Here is a 22524-nt window from a genome sequence, read left to right as displayed (position 1 = left end):
TTTGAGAAATTTAAATTGGTTTTAAAGCTCCTAAAATGACCCATGCATGTGATTTTGTGTTTGGGATGCATGAAGCATTCGATCATGAGCTCAATGGGTTACATTGTGTATGTTTTGATAATTTGTGAGGAGAAATGTTTCTAATTGAGTATAAACAAACTAAATTACTATATGTGGCTCAAATGAGCTTGAGTAGTCGGCTAATGAAGTTAGTTAAGTTATAATACTTGCTTAATAATGAAAAGAACATGAGCTTAATGCTCAAATAGCATTCGGCTTTGGACTAAGTTAAATTAGTTAAGAAATGAGTTCCAAGATAGTGAATTATGTGTTAAAAGAGGGATTTAGGTTGTATATACGTGTTTAGATTGAAAACAAGAGGCTATGTTAGCTAATTGAGGGATTCGGCCATGGTATCATAGTGAATAAAAATTTGAACAAGGGTTTTAGTTGTATGATAGGTTTTCGGATATGGTTGATTGGATAATAAATTGGTGTGGGTGTTTTGAATGAGATATGTACAATTATAAGTTAAATTTAAGGTTTGTTAAATTTATCCTTATCATTGCCGAATGAGTTCAATGGCTAAAGAAAATTGTTAAGTGCTTAGTTAATGTGCATTCGGTCATTTAGGATGAGTATACATTTGATAATGTTTTGATACTTTGAAATGGAATTTAATTATTAATGAGTTATAAGCTTGTTGAATTTTGAGATGTAATTGGGAGTAAATTTGATGTGAGCATATTTTGTTAATGACATATTGATAAATGTTGAGTTACGATACCATGATATTAAGCTTAAAGGCATTCGATCATGAGATTGATTAAGGTGAACTAAATGATATTTGGCAATGGTACTTTTTACATGAGAAATTCGGTGTTAATTGTATTAAATGAGGTTGAGGTAGTTGCCGAATGTGTTTATAATTAAGTAAGGTTAATAATAGAGCAATGAGTGGCTAGTAGAATCTAGTTAGTCCTCTTGTTGTATTCGGCCATGAGTTTGTATAATTGGTTTGTAATAGATTAAATTTGTTTATTCAAGCTCAAGAGCTGAGGGAGTCTAATTCGGATAAGAGAGAAAGCTACCTAACCGAATAGTCGATCAGAATCGCTCGACAACTTCCGAGGTAAGTTCTTAAGTAATTGAGTTTGATTCCTTTGTAAGTTTAAGTTTTAAAACGGGATGAATATGAATTATGTAATTAAAGCTTGACGCGTCTAGTTTCAGTATAAAAGAAATCGTAAGTAAAGGGTTGCCGATAATGAGATTTTCAAAGTTGTGTGAGATGTTGTCGAATGACTCAAATCCCTGTTCTGTTTTTAGAAAATCGTTATAATTTGCACAAAAATGGTTATAAGGTAAAATTTATATGCTTAGACTCCTTAATGAGTCTAGTTTCAAATGAAATTGAATATAACACATTTTGAATTCTGTACAATGAGAAATCTGATTTGTAGTGAGGAGCGGTCAGATCAGTCGAACAGTGAAACAGGGGAAAACTTTAAGAAAAATCTGGTATTGATTGGTCACACCTAAAATTCTGAAAATTTTATGGATGAAAGATACATGAGTCTACATTCGGGGAAAATTAACGGCGATTGATTTTGAGTTTTGTAGCTCCAGTTATAAACAATTTAGTGACTGTTGCTCAGGAAAACTGCTTGTAGTGAATATGTGATTTTGTTGTAAACTTTGATGAAGCTATTTGAGTTGCTTATAAGCTATTGCTGAAATTGATGTACAAGAAAAAATATGAAATATGTATGAGATATATATGTGTGATAAGGCCTAATGGCCGATGTGATAAATGTGAAGGTGTATATATGTGATAAGGCCTAATGGCCGATGTGATGAATGTGAAAGTGTGTATGTATGTGATAAGGCCTAATGGCCGATGTGAGGAATGTTAAAGTGTGTATATATGTGATAAGGCCTAATGGCCGATGTGACGAATGTGAAAGTGTGTATATATGTGGTAAGGCCTAATGGCCGATGTGATGAATGTGAAGGTGTATATATGTGATAAGGCCGAATGGCCAATGTGATGAATGTGAAAGTGTATATATGTGATAGGGCCGAGTGGCCAACGTGATGGATGTGGAAGCGTATAAATGTGATAAGTCCCGAAGGGCATTTGTGTTAGTACTATATCCGGGTTAAAACCCCGCAGGCTTTATGCGAGAATATTATCACCGATTAATGACCGTAGGCTTCATGCTCGTACTATATCCGAGCTCTAATGACCCGATGACTACGTGTGGAGATTTTGTCCGGGTAAGCCCCGAACTAAAGGTTTTGCTGTAGATTCAAGTAAAGCGTAAGATTATGCCACTTCATAGGGACAATTAGTAATAAATATGCTCAATGCGTTAAGCTGGTCAGGTATGTATTTTGAGATTATATTTAAGTTTGATTTAGACTAAATCACAAGGTCGTTATGTGATGCACATGTGAGTAAAGCAATAAGACTGTTCTATGATTATTGTGCATTTGGTCAATGTGGGAAGTCAGGTAAAAATATGTAATGTACCTATGATCATAAGAGGTCACCATCAAGTGAGAATTTATCTGCCTATTACATATGATGAGATGTGCATATTCGGAAAAGGGGATAGTATGCCCGAAGGAAGAGTGAAATAAAAATACGAACAATTATGTTATAATTTGATTGTTATCTGTTGACACTGCTTAAAACTTACTAAGCATTGTAATGCTTACTCCGTTACTTTGTTTCCTCTGTTTTATAGATCTCATTTGGAAGCTACAAGCTCGGGGATCGTCAGCAGCTAGTCACACTATCACTATCCACTGTTTGGTACTGCTACGTTTTGGAATATCTTATGGCATGTATAGAATAGACTAGTAGTGAGAGGATATTTTGGATAATGTATAGGACTACCCCTTTTGTTGTAGGTCATGTACCTTTCGGTTTTGTGTAAATTTGGATAGCCATGCGAAAATGGCTTAAGTATACTTGATCATAGCATTATAATCGTTTTGTATGTCGTCCGTCGAGAGGTATGGAAATGTTGGTAACGGTTAGTCATGGGAATGGTTAGTCATGATCACCTTTGGTATATGTATGACAAACTCTAGTTGATCCATGGAGGATCATGAAATAGGTAAAGTTTACCTTAAAAATAGATGCTGGCAGCAGCAGTGATGTGGATGTGAAAAATCTTTAAAAATAGTAGGAATGGAATTAAATAGCAAATAAATTATGTAACCGAACCTTGATGAATCTATTTTCATAGGAAAGTAACGAAACAATCATATGAACAGTATGTTAAGAGATATTTAAGTTTTCGTGAGATGGGGCCAGAACGGTCTCTGGATCCCCTGTTCCGACTTTGGAAATTCATTATAAATTAACCAGAGATAATTAGAAGTCATGCCATATATGTACAGAATCCTTTTTGAGTCTAGTTTCCTTAGAAGCAAGCGGCATAAGCATTGAAGCCCTGTACAAGGAGTTATCTAAGTCGCATTGCAAGAAGGGCAGTGTAGTCAAACCCTGTAACAGGGGAGACTTTAACTAATAAACTGTACTAATTGGACCAACCGAAAATTCTAGAAAAAAATTTGTAGATGCATATATGAGTCTAGTTTCAGGGAAAAATCACGAAACTGATTTTCGAGTTGTGGAACTCAAGATATAATTTTTAAGGTGACAGTGACGCAGTTAGCCAACTGCCTGGAAATTTTTAAAAAGTGGACTGTGTAAGTAAATGGATTAAGCCCGTTAACCCCTCGTGTCCGACTCCGGCGACGGTCTCGGGTACGGGGTGTTACACTCTCTCCCTCATTGAGGTACCTACACGCCATGTGAAAAATAAAATAGAATAAAATAAATAAAAATAAAGAACACATAAATTTTACGTGGAAACCCTTTCGAGAAAAAAACCACAGGCAGAGGAGAAGAAAATTCACTATGTCGAAAATTTTTACTCAAATACAAGAGGAATAGACTATGTCTATTTATAGGCTTGCAAAGCCATATTCTAGTAGGATTGAAACACCTTATCCTAATCAATATAAAATAGATGGAGTTTAATAAGGTTTAAAACCTTATTCTAAAATAAAATAAAAGAAGTCTAGTTCTATATGGATTTTACTTTTATTTTATTTTCCATCGTATTTTATTTAAATAAGAATTTGGGTCACTTAATTCTAACAATCTCCACCTTGACACAAATTCTCAATGAACAAGTTCTTCATCGCGAACTTTCAATAAACAAGTTCTTCACCTCTTCCAAAAACCCTTAAGGGTTTAACTTCAACAATGAACACCAACCAAGTCTAAGCAATGCTCAAACTTGGTTATAGGAAGTGACTTAGTCATCATATCTGCAGGATTTTCATGAGTGCTAATTTTGCTCACAACAATATCACCACGAGCAATAATATCACGAACAAAATGATACCGAATATCAATGTGTTTTGTTCTCTCATGAAACATTTGATCTTTTGTAAGAAAGATGGCACTGACCGTCACAAAATATGGCTGATTTGAAGGTCTTCATTGAGTTCACTAAATAGTCCCTTCAACCAAATAGCTTCTTTACAAGCCTCAAGAATCGCCATGTACTCAGCTTCGTTGGTAGACAAAGCGATCGTAGTTTGCAAAGTGGCTTTCCAACTAATTGCACAACCTCCGATTGTAAAGACGTAACTTGTGAGAGATCTTCTTCTATCAAGGTCTCCAGCAAAATCAGCATCAACATACCCTATAACTCCATCTTTAGTTCTTCCAAAGCGTAAGCAAACATTAGTAGTGCCTCGTAAGTATCTTAAAATCCATTGAAGCGCTTTCCGGTGTTCTTTACGAGATTCGCCATGTATACGCTAAGCGACCGATCGTGCATATGATAAATCGGACGTGAACAAACCATAGCATACATGAGAGATCCCATCGCACTAGAGTATGGAACATGTGACATGTACTCAATCTCATTATCGATTGAGGAGATAAGGCCGATGAAAGTCTGAAATGGGCTGCTAAAGGAGTACTAACGAAGCTTAGCACTCTGCATATTGAACTCCGCAAAGAACTTTCTCAATGTACCCCTTCCGACTTAGGTACAATTTACTTGCTTTTCTATCTCTCGAGAATCTCCATACCAAGTATTTTCTTTGCTGGTCCTAAATCTTTCATCTCAAATTCTTCACTTAGTTGGGCTTTAACCTTTCTTATCTCTCTTTTATCTTTTCTTGCTATCAACATGTCATCAACATAAAGAAGTAGATACACAAAAGAACCATCAACATTTTGACACAACTGTCAAAACTACTTCTTTTGAAATCATGAGAAGTCATAAAGGAATCAAACCTCTTGTACCCTTGTCTTGGTGATTGTTTCAAACCGTAAAGGGACTTTTTCAAAGCAAGCAAACATAGTCCTCTTTTTTCGAGACTATAAAACCTTCGGTTGTTGCATGTAAATATCTTCCTCAAGTTCTCCATGCAAAAATGCAGTTTTACATCTAACTGCTCAAGCTCCAAATCATGCATGGCCACAATACCAAGCAAAGCTCGAATCGAACTATGCTTAACAACCTGGAGAGAACACATCTGTGAAGTCCACTCGAATTTGATCAGTAACCCTTTGCAACAAGCCTTGCTTTATATCCGGGTTCTTCAACTCCTGAGTCCCTTCTTTCTTTTTAAACACCCATTTACAACGAATGCCTTTTTACCTTTAGGAAGTTTTACAAGATCCCATGTTACATTTTTGTGGAGTGATTCCATCTCCTCTTGCATAGCAAACATCCACTTTTACGAGTCTTCACGACTAATCGCCTCGAATAATTAAATGGCTCTTGATTAGCATCTATATCTTCACCACATTTAAAGCATAAGCAACTAGATCAACCTCGGCATACTTCTTTGGAGGTTTAATTTCTCTTCTTATCCTGTTTTTGGCGATAGAGTATTGCGGTGAAGAAGCAACTCTATTCTCAATTTTTGTACCGGCTTGAGGAGTTGATTACGTATTAACTGATGCTCCACCGCTTTTGGTTTTCTTTATTGGAAGAGTCTTTAAGAGATAAGTTAGGTAGCATAGCGTTTCATCAAAACAACATCTCTGCTAATCACAACTTTTCTATTTTCAGGACACCATAACTTATAGCCTTTTACACCACTTTATAACCAAGAAAACGCATTTAATGGATCTTGGTTCCAATTTTCCATTATCAACATGAGCATACGCAGGACACCCAAAAATCTTCAAATCAGAATAATTAGCAGGATTACCAGACCATACCTCTTGTGGAGTCTTTTTCTCAATGGCAGCGGATGGAGATCGGTTGATCAAAAACATGCGAGAGGTCGCATACGCCCAAAATGACTTGGTAAGTTGGCATTTGACAACATACATCGAACCTTCTCCATGATCGTTCTGTTCATTCGTTCTGCAACGCCGTTTTGCTGTGGAGTATGACGAACTGTCAAGTGTCTCATGATCTCTTCTAACTTGCACAATCTATTAAACTCATCAGAACAGAACTCTAAGCCATTGTGCATGCGGAGGTATTTTATCTGCTTTTCCGTCTGTTTTTCAATCATAATTTTCCAAGACTTAAATGTGGAAAACACATCGCTTTTCGCTTGGGAAGAACGCCCAAACTTTTCGGAAAAATCATCAATAAAGGTTAGCATATAATTAGCTCCACCTCTCGAAGGCACTCTGGACGGCCCCACAGATCGAATGGATATACTCCAACGTTTCCTTCGTGTTATGGATTCCTCTAGTGAATCGAACTCTCTTTGCTTCCCAAAACACACGGTGCTCACGAAATTCAGTTTGCAAATTCCTTTCCCATTAAGAAGTCCTCTTTGCTTAATTACGCCATGCCATTCTCACTCATATGCCCTAGGCGATATGCCAAAGTTTAGTAATATCATCATCGACAAGGAAGAGGAAGCGACAATGCATCACCGATAAGAGAGAACCTCAGAAACATATAACTTGGCAATCTTTCTTTGCCCTTTCATCACAACAAGGACCCTTTGAAATCTTTAAAACCCCACTTTCAGTGTGTATCTGTACCCTTTTGAATCAAGAGTACTCAACGAAATTAAATTTCTTTTCAATTACGGAACATGCCGCACGTCACTAAGTGTTCGACAACTCCATCAAACATCTTAACTTTAATTGTTCCAACACTGCGATTTTACATGAAGCATTATTTCCCATCAAAACAACACCTTGAGATCATTGTTTCATAAGTTGTAAACCAATCCCGATTGGGACTCATGTGGAAGGTGCACTGAATCAAGTATCCACTCCTCGCTTACTTTAGAATCATTGATGAAGCAACTAGAAGTTCACCATCATTCGTAGTCTTCTACAACATCACTTCACCGAATTTTCGGTTGTTTTCCTTTTGATTCGCACCTCCTTTTAATCTTATTTTGTAGCTTATAGCACTTTCAGATTTAATGTGCCCTTTCTTCTTGCGAAGTTGCAAGTTTTACCTCTGTTTGAAGATTTCGATCTACCCTTAGATTTACCACGAGGATTCCGTTCTGTGTTCTACCACGATCATCATCAACATTCCGGTCTTGTCTCCCACGAACAATGAGACCCTCTCCACGAGAGTTGGGTTTAACCACAAGATGCTTCATCTTATCATACGAGGTTAAAGAATCATAAACCTCATCAACTGTGAGAGACTCGCGGCTATATAAAATCGTGTCTCTAAAGGTTGAATAAGACGGGGGCAACGAACAAAGAAGAATCAACCCTAGATCTTCCTTATCATCTTGAACCTCCATGGCCTCCAAGTTTGAGAGAATTTCTTTAAACTTTGTTAAGTGTTCGTGTACTGACGCACCTTCCTCCAAACGATGAGCATAAAGACGCCGCTTCATATGCAACTTGCTTGTTAGAGTTTTCGACATACATATTTGTTCTAGCCTCTTCCATAATGCAATGCAGTTTTCTCTTTCATCACATCCTGCAAAATTTCGTTGGACAAATGCGGATGTAAGTGTTAATGCCTTTCGATCCTTACGCTTCTTCTCTTCATCGTTAATGTCGAAGGCATCTTATCTATCCTAGCGGGGCATCCTCTAGATCCATCTGTGCAAGAACTGCTTGCATCTTAATTTGCCACAATGCAAATCTGGTGTTGCGATCCAACAGCGGAATTTCATACTTCAAAGACGCCATTACCGTGATCGAGATGAATAACCCGGAAGCTCTGATACCAATTTGTGAAAAATAAAATAGAATAAAATAAATAAAAATAAAGAACACATAAATTTTACGTGGAAACCCTTTCGAGAAAAAAACCACGGGCAGAGGAGAAGAAAATTCACTATGTCGAAAATTTTTTACTCAAATACAAGAGGAATAGACTATGTCTATTTATAGGCTTGCAAAGCCATATTCTAGTAGGATTGAAACACCTTATCCTAATCAATATAAAATAGATGGAGTTTAATAAGGTTTAAAAACCTTATTCTAAAATAAAATAAAAGAAGTCTAGTTCTATATGGATTTTACTTTTATTTTATTTTCCATCGTATTTTATTTAAATAAGAATTTGGGTCACTTAATTCTAACACGCCATCTTAGCACACACTTTGACGGGACATCGAAAGAGCACCAGCGTCGTCAACACTCACGACGCCTACTTTCTATGGAGCATGGAAAATGGGCATGTACTCGACCTCGCCTACTTTATTGCCCTCGCCATTCACCACCAGACGGAGCGGTATCGGAGGGGGGTCATCTCTATTGGCCCCTACGTGACTCAACTGGCACGACACTTCGGGCTCCTCAACATAGCAGCCCAATCATCCTCCCTTACTCTTATTGGCTAGATGTCCCCACAAGGCATCTCAAGCATGCTTAGTATGAGGATGATCGAGAAGCGCCGAGGAACCCACCCTCCTTAGTATCGCCTCGCCTAATCAGCTGAGGAGGGAGGCCCTCAGGACATTACTGATGATGTCCCTCCACGTCATGAGGACCCACCATCTCAGTCACCACCACCCTCTCGTCCAGTTCATGCGGCGGCTTCATACGCTAACATCTTTGAGTGCCTTACTCGATTCTAGCAACAGTGTTTTTAGTGCTTTGATAACATTGATGCTACTTCACAGTAGATTTGTCAGCACTTCCACATCTCATCGCCACCCTCAGCTCACGAACCACTTAGCGATGAAGATGTTTAAAAACTTTTATTTATTATCTTATGTTTTTATTTTTATTCTATTTTAAGACTACTTTTTATTTTTTTCTTTAAGCTTATTTCTATTAGATTTTATAATTTTTATTTTACAATTATTAATTTCGGCTATTCCATTACAAGTAATTATGCTTCCTTATATTTCCTAAAAAGTTCCTGATTCTGTTACAGTTATAAAGAGCTCCTCAGCTCATCATCACATAGGAACTAAAAACTATACTGGGAAAGGTTCTTTACGACTACCATGTCCTACTCGACCACGACCATAGCTACCACTAGATATAATATTCTTTTGGTGCAGGACTTATGGACTAATGAACCTCTACCACTACCGGAGTATCCTCCTCCACTCTCACGTCGATTACTCTCCAAAACTCCAGTTCGAGGAATTCATTCATCATTCAGAAAGTTTCACTTCTCTCCCTATCTTATGATTATATATCTGTCTTTTTCAAATATCTACCTTTGTACATTGAGGGCAATGTACATCTTAAGTGTGTGAGGGGTCTTTTATATCAGAAAAATCCTTGAATTTTATTTTATTCTCATGCGATCTTCTCATATCATTATTAGAATGAATTTCAATTAGTCTATAATGTTTATCGATATATCTTGAATTAAAACATAGGCATTTATGCATTGATTGTTTAAACTTTAAGACATTAAGGAATCAAGCATGATAGTTGGTTTTTGAAGAATTAAAAACTTTTAGGCTGTTCCCCCAAGTTTAGGTATTATTTTGAGTTGGAATTCACAAGTTTAAACATCAAAAAAGCCATAATTTTTGTGAGATCTTGAGCCTTTAGAGATCTATTATTTCTTTCATTCTCACTTTCATTATGAGTGCGTCAGTATTGAATTATTATTCTAGAACTTACTTGATTATTCATGTCAAGACCACACCATTTGATTTGATATGTCAAACTGATAAAGGCTAGGTTTAACCCACTCACTCCATAAAAGCCTACCTTCACAATTAACCCTTAGTGAACCCCCTTGAGCTTAACAACCCATTCATTGATTTACCCTCAATATTAACCCATAACTCATTATTGTTGAAATCCCCTAAATTAATTTGATCCCTATTTTTGTCGAGATTTGAGTTAGAATAGTTGTTTAGCTATGTTTTATTCTATTTTTTAATTATGTGTTCTAAAAAAAATAAAATTTCATACTTGCATATTAGTAGTAATTCGTTATTTTTGAGCCGTTGTATCTAAATTCCATCTTCTGAGAAGAAGCTCACTTGTACTCAATTGATGTTTAATTACTTTTCTAGTTAGGCAATTCTTCAATTCAATCTCGATTCTAACATTTTCTTTTAGATTGTGACCACTCCCCTTAACCAAAGCCACGTTACAACCCTTTAAAGACATTTTGATTGATGTTCATCTCAATATATAGTGGTGGAGATTTGATTTTCATGCAAGCATATGGTAATGGCTTTTCATTATTGACTATTGAGTGCTTCATGTATTATCCTTAAACACCTCGAGTGATTTGAGTGAATCTTTAGTGAGGATGTGAAAATCTGTGATATTTTGAGTCGAAGGTAATTACTTAGATGATGGGAGACACCTATGCTTTCATGATAAAATACCTAACCTGGAATGTTTGAAACTTTAATGTTCTTTCAGTTAAATTTTCAATGTATGATTACCTATGGATTATTTTGAGATATTATCGATAGAAATTATAAGTCGAGAAGAATGTATTTTGATTATGAGTTGAGGATTTTGCTTGAGGACAAGCAAATGCTTAAGTGTGAGGGTATTTGATAAACCGTAATTTATACATATTTTTATCCCATTCTTAACACATTTTATGGATGATTTTTCCCTAAAATTGGTGAATTCGATGCTCCTAAAGCCTTAATTTCATGTTTGATACTTAGATGAGCATAGGAGAGTGAAAGGAATGAGAAACGGGCCAAAAATGGAGAAAATGGGCCAACGTACGAGATCAACACGACCTGGACTTCCTCACACGGGAAGACCACACGGCTGTGTCCTTTTGGCAAGGTCAAAGCATGATTTACACGGGTAAATCACACGCTCGTGCCCATTTAACAGCCTTGACCACGGCCTTAAGCAATCGCACACGGGCGTGTCCCCGCCGAGCCCAAGTTTAGTCCAATTCAAAAAAGGTCAATTTTAAGGGCTCTTAGGCATTCCAAAGCCTATAAATACACCCTAGAAAAGGAGAAGAGGGGGGACACAGAGGAGAAAGCAAGGAATTTCTCAAGGAAAGCCGATCGATCTATCTCAGAAGCCAGATTCACCATAAAGACTAAAGATCTCCCTGCAAATTCCCTCAAGAGTTTTGGGTTTTCTTATGCTTTGTTATTTTTATTCTTTTGAGATGTTTTCTTTCATTAGTACGAACTAAAACCCCTAAATACCTAAGGGGAATGAAACCTAAGATGGATCTTGTTATTATTATCTGAATTGTATGATAATTATTTGACTTGTTTTTAATTATGTGTTCTTAATTCTTGTTTTGATATTCCAGGATATTGATTCAAGTTAAGCTCTTATTCAGAGGAGGAATAGACCCTGTTTAAGAGTAATTGGTTGCGCGCCTAGAGATAGGGTGACAAGATTTTGCCAGATTAGGGTGAAACCTAATAAGGGGATCCATAGATCGAGTTAATGCAACCCTAGGGCGTTAATTAGAAAGAGATTTCAATTATTCAATCTAGGGTTAGACGTTGTTAGTCTCGAGAGAGATAATAATATAACTTAGGGATCTCTACGGAGCAAGTTGAATGAATAAATCGTCCGATTTAGAGTCAAATAACAAGTGAAGTCTAGGTGGATTTTTCCATAGGTATTGTCTTAATCAATCAAATTTTCCAAAAAGTATTTTCCCTAAATTTCTTTTCTGTGATTTCTTAGTTTAATTAATTAGTTAGATAAACAAAATCCTTTTATTTTTTAGGCTAGATAATAAAAAGAAAGTTGATACTAGTATTTTTAGTTCCTTTGGGTTCGATAATCTGGTCTTGCTAAAGCTATACTATTGTTCGATAGGTACACTTGCCTTCATCATGATTATAGTTAGTTTCAAGAATGATTCATATAAATATTTAAAACCTGTCACGAATATCATGTCTCATGTAGATTGAATGATAAAGCCTGTTTTAGATGTGGCTCGCGTGAACATTTCATTTGGGATTGTCCTGAGCCTGATGAAAAAGATAAGTCTCAGAATGTAAGATTGAGCAACCCTACTATGAGAGAAAGATCATTCCGTAATGCTAGAAATGTGAGTGGTAGTAGAGGTGCAACTCGAGATACTGCTATGAGATTCAATGCTAGAGCACCTACCAGAGCCTACGCTATTCGCGCTCACGAAGAAGCGTCATCTCCAGATGTTATCACCGTACATTCACTCTTTATGGTACTAATGTGATTGCATTGATAGATCCAAGATCAACTCATTCTTATATATGTATGAATTTAGTATCCAGTAAGATTTTTCCTGTAGAGTCTACTGAATTTGTGATTAGAATATCGAACCCCTTAGGCAAATGTGTTTTGGTTGACAAAGTCTACAAGAATTGTCCGTTAATGTATCGGGATTTTTTTTTCTGACTAATCTGATGTTGTTGCCATTCGATGAATTTGATATGATTTTGGTTATGGATTAGGGTTATAGTGGATTGTAGACGAAAGACGATTGAACTGAAATGTCAAAACAATAAGATTATTATAATTGAATATGATTATCTAAATAGTTTTCCAGTTGTGATCTCTTTTACGTTAGCTCAGAGATTTGTGAGAAAGGGGTGTAAAGCTTATCTTGCTTCTGTACTTGATATGAAAGTGATAAACAAATATTGAATCAGTATCAATTGTGTGCGAGTATCCAGACGTGTTTCCTGAAGAGTTATGGGGTTTACCACCTATCAGAGAAGTTGAGTTTGGTATTGAATTAGTACCGGGTACAACGCCGATATTGATAGCTCTATAGAATGGCTACGAAAAAGTTAAAAGAATTAAAAGCTCAGTTGGAAGAATTGACAGATAGAAGTTTTGCTAGACCGAGTTTTTCTCCTTGGGATGCACCAGTGTTATTTGTGAAAAAGAAAGACGGCATGATGAGAATGTGTATAGATTATTGACAGCTTAACAAAGTGTCAATCAAGAATAAATATCCTATTCCACGCATAGATGATTTGTTTGATCAGTTAAAAGGGGTAACAGTGTTTTCAAAAATTGATTTGAGATCGGGTTATTATCAGTTGTGAGTTAAAGACTCAGATGTGCCAAAGATTGCATTTATAACGAGGTACGGAAACCACGAATTTCTTGTAATGCCTTTCAGACTAACAAATGCACCTGCTATTTTTATGGACTTGATGAATTAGATTTTCAAGCCATATTTATACTGATTTGTAGTTGTGTTTATGAATGATACTTTGATTTACTCTCGAAATGAATCAGAGCATGCCGAACATTTGAGAATCGTGTTAAAAACTTTGAGAGATAAATATTTTTTTGCAAAGTTCAACAAATGTGAGTTTTGACTACGAGAGGTTGGTTTTCTAGGACATATAGTTTCAGCCGCAGGTATCCGATTTGACTCGAGCAAAATATCTGCGATTATAGATTGGAAGCCTCCAAGAAATGTATCTGAAGTCCATAGTTTTTTGGGACTAGTCAGCTATTATAGACGATTTGTGAAAGGTTTTTCGATGATTGTGACTCCGATGACGCAATTGCTTCAAAAAGATGTTAAGTTTGAGTGGTCAGAAAAGTGCCAGTAGAGCTTCGAACAGTTGAAAACATTATTGACAGAGGCACTAGTGTTAGTTCAGCCTGAGTTGGGTAAAGAATTTGTAGTTTTCAGTGATGCATCGTTAAATGGTCTGGGTTGTGTTTTGATGCAGGAAGGAAAAGTTATAGCTTATGCCTCGAGACAGTTGAAGCCGCATGAAAAGAATTATCTGATGCACGATCTTGAGTTAGTCGCTATAGTGTTCACATTAAAAATTTAGTGTCATTATTTGTTTGGTGAGAAATGCCATTTTATACTGATCACAAAAGCTTGAGATATCTGATGACTTAGAAAGATTTGAATTTGTAACAGAGGAGATTGTTAGAATTGCTAAAAGATTATGAATTAATAATTGACTATCACCCGGGGCAAGCGGACGTAGTTGCTGATGCTTTGAGCTGAAAGTCTTTATTCACTTTACGTGCTTTAAACATACAATTAGCTTTATCTGTCGACGATTCGATAGTAGCTAAGTTCAAAGCGAGATCTTTATTTCTAAAATAGATTTGTGAGGCTTAAAAATTTGATAATGAACTACAAGCAAAACGGGTTCAGTGTGAGTCAATTTTTGATTCTGAGTTTCAAATAGGGCCTAATGACTGTTTGATGTTTCATGATAGAATATGTGCACCAAGAAATTTTGAGCTTATTCGAAAGATTTTCAACGAAGCACATAGTAGTCGCTTATCTGTACATCCAGGAAACACGAAAATGTATAATGATTTGAAACAGTTTTATTGGTGGCATGGTATGAAATGGGATATCTTGGAATTTGTTTCAAAATGATTGATTTATCAGTAAGTCAAAGCTGAACATCAAGTGCCGTCAGGTTTATTACAGCCTATTATGGTTCCCAAGTGGAAGTGGAATAGAGTAACAATGGATTTCGTATCGGGTTTACCCTTATCTCTGAGAAAGAAATATACGATTTGGGTTGTTGTTGATTGATTGACGAAATTGACTCATTTCATTCCTATACATATAGATTATTCACTTGATAAATTGGCTGAGTTGTATATTTCAAAGATTGTTCAATTACATGGAGTGCCACTATCTATTGTTTCAGATAAAGATCCAAGGTTCAGAGCGCAATTTTAGAAGAAATTGCAAGAAGCTTTAGGTACAAAGCTGCATTTTAGTACTACGTTTCACCCACAAACAGATGGTCAATCTGAGCTAGTTATTCAAATACTTGAGGATATGTTGCATTGTTGAATTCTTGAGTTTGAAGGTAGCTGGGAGAAATATTTAGCGTTGATTGGATTTGCTTACAATAATAGCTTTCAATCGAGTATAAAGATGGCACCATACGAAGCTCTATAAGGTTGTAAATGTCGAACACCGTTGTATTAAATTGAGCTTAGTGAAAATAAGATTCACGGGGCTGATCTGATCAGAGAGACTGAAGAAAAAGTGAAAGTAATTCGTGATTGTTTGAAAGCGGCATCAGATTGACAGAAATATTATGCAGACTTGAAACGGAAAGATATTGAGTTTCAGATCAGAGACAGAGTATTTTTGAAAGTATCACATTGGAAGAAAATACTCAGATTTGGCAAAAAAGGAAAGTTGAGCCCGAGATTCATCGGACGTTATAAGATTATTAAGCGAGTTGGACCAGTAGCATATCGGTTAGCATTACCACATGAGTTAGAAAAGATACATAACATATTTCATGTATCGATGCTTCGACGATATCGATCATACGCTTCGCATGTCATTTCCCTAATCGAGGTTGAAATTCAGTCTGATATGTCTTATGTTGAAGAACTGATTCAAATTTTGGCTCATGAGATCAAAGAGTTATGAAATAAAAGAATAGCATTAGTGAAAGTATTATGGCATCGACACAGGGTTGAAGAAGCTACATGGGAACCCAAGGATGCTATGAGAAAACAATATCCAAACCTATTCATTGGTAAGATTTTCGGGGACGAAAATCCCTGAGGGGGGAGAGTTGTAACATCCCGGTTTTAGGTAAATTAGAACATTGGTTTCGGAACCACAAATCCGAGGTAAAAAAATTATGTTAATATTATTTTATGTTTTTTCAGCATGATAGCGTGTATGTGTGAAAATTTCATGAGCTAATTTTATCGTTTAATTGCTCAATTTGAGAAAAAAGACTAAGTCGTGTAAAATGCAAAAGTTTCATTCTACTTGTTAAAGGTGTCTAATTGCTATGATTTATTAAATGAAAGGTCCTTATGAAGTTATTAGACCATTGATAGTGGAATTTGACATAGATGGCCTTATATTAGATGATTTAAATGTTTTATTATTAAGGGTTAATATGGTAATTTGGTTATTAAGTAAAATAAATAAAAAAAACACCATTTTCATCTTTATTTTCTTCATCTATAACCGAAAATCAAAAGAAAAGAAGCAAAAGGTGTTGTTTTAGGGTTCGACCCTTATTGTTCTCGATTAAGGTATGTTCTTTGCTCGATTTTTTATGATTTCTACGTTTTTGTAATCGTTGCTTCATATTCTAGCTAGCCTGTGCCTTAAATTTTTAATTTTTTAATGATTTCATGAAGTACCATTGTTGAATGCTTGAGCTTTTAAATGTTTGATAATGAAAAATGATAAATTGTTGATAGATTTAAATGTTTTATAAAGTGATTTTAGGTAAAAATGCTATTTAAGGATTAATTTATGAAAGGTATAAAATATGTGGTTAAATGTGTGAATAAATGAAAAGAATAGGCTGTTAAGGACCTATAGAGAATTCAGCTAGGCCTGGGTTTAATAAAATTTCATGAATTTTGTGTATTTGTGAATTAGGGGCTAAATTGTAAAAATATGGAACTTTAGGGGCTAAAGTGTAAAAATACCTAAATATGTGTTTGTCGACTGAATTGAATGAATTGATCAATAAATGAGTTAATTTTGAATGTATATAGATCAAGAAAGAAAGAAATTGGATTTAGATCGGGGAAAATCAAAGTGTCGAAACCTTTTTTTTTATTTTAGGTAAAAACGAGGATCGACTTTTAAAACAAAGTGTGGAGTCGCCACCAATCCTTTTGTTTAGGTGTGATTGGATCACCTAATAAAACATTTTATTCCATTTAAATCAACTTTGGTCTACGTAAATTTGAAAAAAAATAGGTTCGGGAGCCGGTTACATATGCAGAAGGATTAGCACCCTCACTATGCCCAAAATTGGTACCAAATTGACTAAGTACTGTCCTTATGTCTAAGATGTAAAAAACAAAAAAAACTGAAATATGGTTCTTTTTAAAACATTTGAGTGGCTCAAGTTGGTCGTCAAAATTCTCTCGTTTCAAAGGAATACAACATCACATCTAGCACGATAGGACACGATACTGTATACCTTCGAAACCTCGATTAATTTTTGACTTCCAAACACTTATACGTTGAAAATTACAAAAGGATGCCCAATTATTTAGTCCAACGAAAAATCGAAACCCAGCACGGTAGGGCACGATTCCTCGAATTTCCAAACATTGAGCATTGCCTTGTTTTAGGATTTAAAAAAACACGAGTGAAATTCTAAAGAAATATTTGATTATTTTGAACAGACGAGAGATCGAAACCTAGCACGATAGGGCACGATTCCCCGAATTTTCAAACATTAAACATTGCTCTCGTTTTAAAGTATTTTTGAATGAATAATTGTAAAACCAGCTCAAAATGCATTAACTTGACTGGAAATAAAACGAAATAATTAATTTTAAAACAAAAAGTTAAAAGTTACAAAGCAACATTTGCAAACAAAAATGAAATTATAAACATGGGACAATATGCACAAATAGAGTACGATACTTGGTGAATGAAGTTAAAATAAAATTGGGAAACCAATTAATAAACAAACAACAATATATAACAAAATCCGAGAAAAATATGACCAAATTTTTAAGCATGGATAAACAACAATTAATATAACAATAAAAAATAAATAGTATGCAACAATACTATATGGTGTAATATAAAACAATCAATCCAAAATGTACAAAACAAAATAAAATTAGGAGCCAATATGATACAAAACAATTTTAAAAAGATGAATTGATGAACAAATAACACATGATAAAATTTGAAATAATTTATATAAGAAACTAGGAATATATATATATATATATATTTATGATCATTAAAATAAATGCTATAAAAAGAAGACATTTGAATCAAATAATATGCAAAATATTTAGAAACAAAACATTTATTTAAAGTTGACAATATTTATATAATAAAAGATAATTTAAATAATACATAAAATATGAAAGGATAGCAAAAGTGCATAATAAAATATGATCTTAGGGAATGAACTATATACATGATAGATTTTAAAACATATATATATATATATATATAGATCTAGAAGTAATTATATGTAAAAATAACATAGAATTAATAATATATATAGAATAAAATTAACTTTATCATGAACTATATATGTATAATATAATAATATATAAGAACATCTATGTAAAATATTATACCAAATGTTAAAATAATATGATATAAAAACTTTACAATAATGATTTTAAAAACAAAATAAAATTATCAAAGTAGCTCAAAATTAAAAAAATAGAATTAAAATGAATGTTAAGTGGATCTTTTCACAAATAATTATGAATTATATCAAATAAAAAATCAATTAAAATAAAATTAAAATGAAGGGATATTTTAAAATAAAATAAACCTATTAAAATTAAAATATGGATTAAAGTACAATTCGTGCGAAGGTACAAGGATCAAAGCTGGAAATAGTCCAAATCCCAAAACGCAATACTTAGGTGAGGATCAAATTGAGCTGGTGCGCAAATCTTAGAGATAAATTAAAAAAAAAACAAATCAAGTTCACTTGAACAACGACGCAAAAGGGGAGGACTGATGGCACGAATATCCCTCAAAGACCAAACGCGCAGGTCTTGACTGCACAAGGGCTGGGTCATCAGGTCGTTGCTCTTTAAATAATGTCATTTTGAGGCCATTGATATTGGCCTAAAACGATGTCGCCTAATGCTCCCGATAATAGCAAGAACAAACCCTAAATGAAGCATTTAGCCATTTTTAAAAAAGAAAAAAAAGTTTTTCTCTCCAAAATTTGGCCGACCAGCAGTCCTTCATTCGACCGCCCCTTCGCCTCTCCTCTCGGCGGATGGTATCATACAGTGGCCAATCAAGGCCTCATTAAACCATAAGTCCGTGAGTTTTGCTCACAAGGCTCAAAATCGTCACCTAGTTTCGATTGTGACGAAACAAGCGAGGATTCGAAGGCATCAAAACACAGATAAGTCTCTTTCTATTTTTTTATTATACAATAAATGAAAATCATTAAGAAAGAAAAATGAGAACCAAATCGAAGGAAAAGCTAAAAATCACCTTTTTTGATTTGGTTTCGAAGTGCTTTTTTGTTGTATTCAGTATGTGTAAGGTTTCAAAGTACAATCGATGGCTTTTTATAGCCTGATTTACTGAATAAATAAAAATAAAAATCCTATTTTCTTGCTGTCATTTGCTGGCTTTATTTTTCTATTATCATTTTTGTTCTCGCAGGTTCTATGGAAGCGTGGGACTACTGTACGGAGGAAGAGGCCATGGAGGCCGTGCGTGGGAACCATTCATGGGAGCCCGATCTGCTGCTGCTCTAGCATATTCCAGAAATCTCTAGGGTTTCTAGTGCTTTCAAGCTATTGGGCTCCTTTGGGCCGTTTAGGAATTGGGCTAGGTTTAGGTGTCTTGGGTGTAATGGGACTTTGGGTTAGGGTCTTGGTCTTTAAGTCTCGGTGTATGTTTGGGCTGTGTTTTGTTGTTGGGCTTAAGTGACTTATTTGGGTTAGCAAACTGTTTATTATTTATTATTTTGTTTGGTTTTTTATTATTTGGTTTTGGTATGGGCCCGAGATTGGGTTTAATGTAATGGGCTAAGGGTTTAAGGACTATTTTGGACTTGATGGATTTTGATTGGTTTTTTATTTTGGTTTACTTTTGTTTTTAATTTCTGGTTTTTAATTTATTTTTCTGGGTTTATTGCGGGCCGGGCAAATTGCACCTGCTACAGGTGCCCCTCTTTGCTCATTGTCGTGTAACGGGAATGAAACAAAGACCTTAAAAGGACCGATTTTGCCTGGTCCTATTGTATCTTTGCTTCTTAGCTCTCCTTTTCTTCACATAGCCTCGCTCTAATCCACCACTATGCCACTGTAATTTCAGGGAAACAAGTTTGGTGGCTAAAATCTGCTCTATTGCCAATACATGGAGATAAGATTTGGCATCTTTGATCTGTTCCACTACTGGAAAAGATCTGCAATTTTCAGTCTGCTCCACTAAAACTTCAGGAAAATAAGGCCTGTATCTTGAATCTGCTCCACTACAACTTCAGGGAGATAAGGCTGGTGGCTTAAATCTACTCCATGGCCAATACATGGAGATAAGATTCACCGTCTTCGATCTGCTCCACAACTACTTAGGGAAATAGGATCTTCAATCTTCAGTCTGTTTCTTTGCTACCTCATGAAGATAAGACCACAATCTTCAACCTGCTCTCTTGCTACCTCAGAGAGATAAATCTGGTGGCTAAAATCTGCTCCATTGCCGATACATGGAAATAAGACTCGCCATCTTCGATCTGCTCCACAACTACTTAGGGAGATAAGATCTTCAATCTTCAGTCTGCTTCCTTGTTACATCAGGAAGATAAGACTACAATCGCCAACCTGCTCTCTTGCTACCTCAGAAAGATAAGGTCTGGGGGATTAAATCTACCCCATTGCCGATACATAGAGATAAGATCCGCCTCCTTCGATCTGCTTTACTACTGCTTAGGGAGATAAGATGTGACAGCCCAAAATTGACCCTAGTCAGGATGTGGTTTCGGGACCACAAAATCGAGGCATAAAAATAATTTAAAATTTATTTTGATGCCTATGATATGTGTTAATTTGTGTGTGGCATTTTTGATGATTCGATTTAGTGTTATAAAGGTGAATTTCACTAGAAAGGACCTAGTAGTAAACTTTGAAAGTATGATGGGGAAATGTGTGATGACTAGTTGATAATGCATGCAAAATTAAGGGATTTGCATGTCAAATTCCCCAAAGATGGCATAGTGGCCGACCATGACAAGGAGTTATGGGCAAGGAAAAACATGTTATGACATGTTTTGATAATGCATGATGTGATGAAATGATAAAAAAATTTAGTGGTGGGAAGAGAAACAAAAAAAAAATGTGTGTGAGTGTGGTATTCTCCCCATTGTTGCCGTGAGTGAAAGAAAAGCAAAGAAAAAAATTTTGTTCATCCTTGTTCTCTCCTTTTTGGCCGAAAATACTAAGGAAGAAGATAGGATTTTTGCTCCATTTTTGGTTTAGAAGAGATCTAGAAGGAGATTTGGCTATACTTGCATCAAGATTAAGGTATGTATGAAGTTGTGTCATGAGATTCATGCATGTTTTAGTTGCTAACTTGATGTTCATGTTAGCCATGGTTCAAATCCTTGTTATGCCATGGAAATGGTATTAGGCCAAGGTTGATATTGTGTTAAAGCCATTGCATGCTAAATGTGAAGCTTGATAATGATGCATGCAATGATGGATTGACTACTCTTGAAATTTCTTTGTAGCATCTTGAGTAAGACATTGAGTTCTTTGTTTAACCATGACCGAAGTTGAAAGGGGTATGAATGTGATGTATTCGCCATGATGCATTCATGAGCATGATTTATGCTTGTTACTTGATTGGTAAAATTTGTGTTTTAGATGGTTATGAACACCTTGAGGTTCGCCATGCACCTATATGTGTATGTACGTTTGCACATGATGATTTGGTTATGAAGTAAATGATAAATATGTTTGTTTAAAGAAGAAATTGTTGAAGAATGTTTGTGAAATTGCAAGTACATTCGCCTAGTACACATATGATGTGAAAATCTTGGAATTTATTGTTGATTTGGTGCAAGTATGACTAAGTATAATCGGCCATGAATGAGTGCCTAAGAGGTTGTGTTGTTCGCCATGAGTAAGCATGTTGAAGGCTTTGTGTGTTAAGTCGATTCATGAATTCGTACTTATGTGACTTTAATGTCTAGTGAATATATGTGGGCTAAGTGCCTTGAGTTCTTCTTTTCGATACTCAAATGATTGAATCAAATTATTTGTTAAATTAAGCTCAAGAGCAAAGGGGACCAAATCCGATAAAGGGAAGGAAAAAGTAGTCGAATAGCCATCGAATCGTTCGACAACATCCGAGGTAAGTTTTGAGTATCGAAACTTAGATTTTGATTCGATTGAATGAAGTAATAAGCAATCGAAATTTGCCCTTGTATATGGCCATTGAGCCAAAATGATATTTTGTTAAGTGAATTGTGCATAAAAGTTTTGTTGTGAAAATGAAACAAAGATGTGTATGAATGTTCGAGTGATATCGGGCTAAGCTCAAGGCAATTGTGCGAGCTATGATACCGGGCTAAGCCCAAGGCAATTGTGCGAGCTATGATACCGGGCTAAGCCCAAGGCAATTGTGCGAGCTATGATACGGGCTAAGCCCAAGGCAATTGTGCGAGTTG

Source organism: Gossypium arboreum, chromosome 2, assembly GCF_025698485.1.
Source record: "Gossypium arboreum isolate Shixiya-1 chromosome 2, ASM2569848v2, whole genome shotgun sequence".
Taxonomy (NCBI): domain Eukaryota; kingdom Viridiplantae; phylum Streptophyta; class Magnoliopsida; order Malvales; family Malvaceae; genus Gossypium; species Gossypium arboreum.
The sequence above is the reverse complement of the archived record's forward strand: the minus strand, read 5'-3'. Positions refer to the sequence as shown.